Here is a 5,000-nt window from a genome sequence, read left to right on the forward strand (position 1 = left end):
ATAGCAAAATCTTAATTCTACACTTTATTCTTTCTATACTTTTAATTTTAATAATTAAATGTAATAATTATATTGGTAATGTAATACACATTAAGTTATTTAAATGTTTAATAATTATTAAAATACGCTTTATTATTGCTATGTTACAATTAGTTTTAATTTTGCCAAGTTAATAATTACCAACCAATGTAATAATTGTAATTAATTAGCATAACTATTTATAATTGAATTCATTATTAAATGCATAAAAGAGATATTTACCAACATATGTTTTTACTAAACCTTTTATACTTAATATAGTAATGTTCGTTTTAATAAATTATGGGTATTACTAGTATTATAAGTATTACTGTGATTAATTATTAAATGAAAAACAATGTAATAATTATTTATTAATTTTAAGAACTGTTTATCATTAAATGCATAGACTGCGATGTTTAGCAAAATCTCATTACTACACTTTATTCTTTATAAATTAATATTTATTGTAATTATTATAATATTTAATATGTTTTCTAATAAACAATACCTTAATAATTAATTAAAAAATATATTATTCATAAATAAATAAATTTATTATTATTAAATGCATTATTAATAATTCTCATTAATATTATTCTCATTAATAAATCTGATAATTACCCATAAACTGTAAAAACATAATTTGCATGCATGTGAATATTTAATGAAGCTGTGCTCCTGTGCATACTTTACTATGGAAATAAATCATACGCTAACAAAAAAGTAAAGTTTCTCCAAAAATGGTGCATTTGTGAGCATGCAAATGGTTAAAATAGCATCAGGAAGTTTCTCTTTGAACTTCTGCTTTCTCCAAATCCTCGGTCCTTGGTGCAATGAGGTGATGCCTTTAAATATCTGCGGTTCAGGGGTCATCGTGGGGTTAAATGAGCTGAACACACTCTATCAGCTCATTTACATATTAATGAGGGCCGAGAGCCGTCCAGAGGCTGTTATCACACAGAATAATGTCTGTAAAGCTGGACACACTCACTAAACATTAGCAGAATTCTTCTCCTTCACTGGTTTTGTTAAAAGCCTGCTGCTTATTAAACAGTAATTATGTTTTTATTTGTCATTTGTGTAAAAAGCACCATTGTGATTATCAACAAAAAGTATTAAGAATATTATGTATATACATATTAATGTACTATTAAAGTATTTATTAATATTTTAATTTTAGTAATTTTGCCATGTGCTTTTATCATGTTTGTAAATATTTCTCTTAGCTTGAATTTATGTTTATTTTAGTCATTTTAGTGCTTAGTACTCAACTTATTTCGGTCATTTGCCAATGCAACATTTTTTATTATTTTTTTGTAAAGTTTCCAGTTCAATATTTATTATATGAATATTTTATTAATATTTATAAATTTAGTTTAATGAACAGAAACAGTTTTTAATAGTTTGTTTTAACTTTGTTAAAACTTTTGTAGAACAGTTGTTTTTAATCATCTTTTTATTCAATCAAATCACTATTATTGTAAAAAAAATTTAAATGACAATTCTTATTATAATTTTACACATATTTCAGAATGTGACTGCTTGTTCAGTGTTATTGTTATACTTTTCTTTATATTTTTTAATTAATTAAGCTTTTATTTTTATATTTTCATAGTTCATAATTTTAATTAATTTTGTGATTTATATATATATATATTTTTTTTAATTATATTTTTTATAATAATATTTTAAATATTTTTTAGTAATTTAAATACATGAACTTAAACCGGAATTATTTCTTTGTTTTAATTTTAATTTGTTTTAATTTAGTTTCTTTTTTTCATCACTTTATGTAATTTTATTGCAAATTTATGTATTTATTATTAATAGTTGTATTGTTGTATTTAGCTTTTTTCCCTTAAAAAAATGTAGCGCAACTTGCAAACCCATTTTTACATCCCTTTTTTAATGAAAAAAAATATCACTTTTATTGTAATTTCCTATCATCAACCAGAAGCTGTCAGTAATGAAAGTCTTCTGAATGAAACCGTTCTTACACATCACGTCAGAGAAAGAGCAGAACTCGTCAGAATGAATCAGAATGTGACATTAGGAAATCAAACAGCTCATCTTCTGCAATCTCTCTGCTTTAATTGAGCGATCCGACAGAAAAGGCCTTCTCTCGTCTCAGTTTAACTGAAGCTGTGTGAAGCGTCTGTCCTGTGAAGCGCTTCAGTGACGGTGATGACAGGAAGTGAAGATACACACTGACATTAATCTGTCTGCAGCTTCCTGTGGCTCTGATTGGCTGATTAGCTAATAAATCACTGTAACACACAGATGTTCTGGACTTCATTCTGGATCACTTACACTTACACATCTGTATGTTTGGAGGAAATGCCATGTTGTCTGTCTGTATCATGGTATATTTTACCATATTTACCAGCGTTTTACCATTTACAATACCATGCTTATTTGGAAAGGCAAGGTTATTTACATTTATTTATTATTTTAATACACAATCATCATTCAAAGTGCTTTACATAAAAACGAATTTTCAACGAGAAATAAAAATAGAAATGGATTAAAAATCTATATCTAAACTGTATATATATATCTATATCTATTTACCTGGTATAGGGGCGGCAGTGGCTCAGTGGTTCATGTAGGTTGTCTACAAACCGGAAGGTTGGTGGTTCGATCCCCGGCTCCACCTGACCAAGTGTCGAGGTGTCCTTGAGCAAGACACCTAACCCCAGCTGCTCCCGATGAGCTGGATGTGCCTTGTATGGCAGACACCGCCGTCGGTGTGTGAATGTGTGTGTGAATGGGTGAATGTGAGGCAAATTGTAAAGCGCTTTGGATGGCCATGTGGTCTGTTGAAAGCGCTATATAAATGCAGTCCATTTACCATATATATGAAAAAAAAAAAAAAAAAAAAAATATATATATATATATATATATATATATATATATAAATGTAACCTAAAAATGCATGGACATAAACAATTAAAATGACCAAAATTACTAAACCTTAATAAAAAAAAATAAAAAAAAATAATAAAAAAATACAACATCAAAATTACTAGAACGTAAAAAAAAAGAAATAAAAATAAATAAAGCTAATTGACAATATTAATAAAAACTTTAAACTGCTTTACATAAAAAGGAATTTTCAACGAGAAATAAAAATAGAAATGGATTAAAAATCTATATCTAAACTGTATATATATATATATATATTATATATTAAGAAAGTCAATTCAGCAACATTTTTCATTTAATGAACTTAAATTACGAAAACTAAAACTGAAATAAAAATTAATAAAACCATACATATATATATATATATATATATATATATATATATATATATATATATATATATATATATATATATATATAACAATGTAACCTAAAAATGCATGGACATAAACAATTAAAATGACCAAAATTACTAAACCTTAATAAAAAAAAAAATTATAATAATAATAAAAAAATACAACATCAAAATTACTAAAACGTAAAAAAAAAAAAAAAAAAAAAGCTAACTGACAATATTAATAAAAACTAAAACAGTATTTCAGTAATAGTAAAATATCCCTGACAGTACCAGAGTATTATATGAAGAACATCTGAGTAACACGCCTAAAAGCGATGGTAATACTATAGTACTTATAGCAATATACCATGATACCGAAATGTATGATTAATATACTGTATTTACCTGAAATTAATATATTTAATATATTTAAATTTGATAATAGTACTATGGTATATTTTGACGTATCATGGTACTGTTTTTCTGTAGGTCTTGTGTTTCTCGTTTCTGACCAATCAGCGTCTTCCTCTCGGCTCATGGATCTGCTCTCAGCTCAGCAGATGTGCGGTGTCCTGTCAGACGAACCGGTCGAGTCTCGCGGGACAGAGAGCCTGCATTAGCTCACAGCGCACTGAACTCAGGGCAGTGTGGAGCCAAACTCAATACAATTAAAGATAAGCGCGGCCCGCAGAGGATCTGACCGTATCAGAGCATTAACATTCACTGTGTTCACCAGAGAAGAGACAAACCTGCAGGAGAAGCTGCTCGAGTCTGCACACACATGCATTAGAAAGGGTGGATGATTATACTCTTTATGATCCATTACATGAACTAATTGTATCCACAGTTATAATGCATTATAATACTGATTTATTTTTACACCTTTAGAAAGTATAATGCATTAAAGCACATGACACGTGGAAGGAATCTGCTTTATTATAATGCATTTTAAGTTCTTTAAAAATCTTTATAATGCATTATATATAAAGGGTTATAACGTGTTTATAAAAATTAATTAGTGTAAATATTGATTAAATAATTACGCATGCAAGTTCAGCATTTTATTTTTAACTAAAACTAAAAATGATTTAATTATTTAAAATAAATAATATAAATATTAGATGAAAAACTTAGATTAAAATAAAACTTTAACTAAAGCTATAAATGATGCATAGGCAACAAACTGTGATAAAATATGTTAAAGTGCTTAAACTAAAACTGAAAAGGAAAAATTTAATAAAAGCAAAACAGAAACCAAAAAAGAGAGACAAAAGCACATATAAAAATTAATAAAACTTAAGTTAAAATGATCAAATCTAATTTATAAGTACTATATAAGTACTATAAGAGATTGCACTCAGTTCATCAGTGTTGTTATTGTTAACTTAAACCGAAACTATTAAACATTTTAATTAATTGAAATAAAGCTGAAAGGAAATAAAATATAAATATTAAAAAAACTAAAAAAAATAATACAAATTATATAATACAATTAAAAATGTTAAATTTTTAAAAATCTTTTTACTTAAAGATTTCACATTTAATTACTTGTCATTTCTTTTTACAAGCAATTTCTGAGTGAATACTTTGCAAAAAAAAACACAAAATTGCTGAGACTTATAATAAAATATATATATATTTTTAAATGTTAATGTTTTTAAATGTTAATAAATACTATGACTGTATATAAAAAGTATTAAAATACCACTGAAATACA

This window comes from Carassius auratus, chromosome 13 (genome assembly GCF_003368295.1).
Source record: "Carassius auratus strain Wakin chromosome 13, ASM336829v1, whole genome shotgun sequence".
NCBI classification, from domain to species: Eukaryota; Metazoa; Chordata; class Actinopteri; order Cypriniformes; family Cyprinidae; genus Carassius; species Carassius auratus.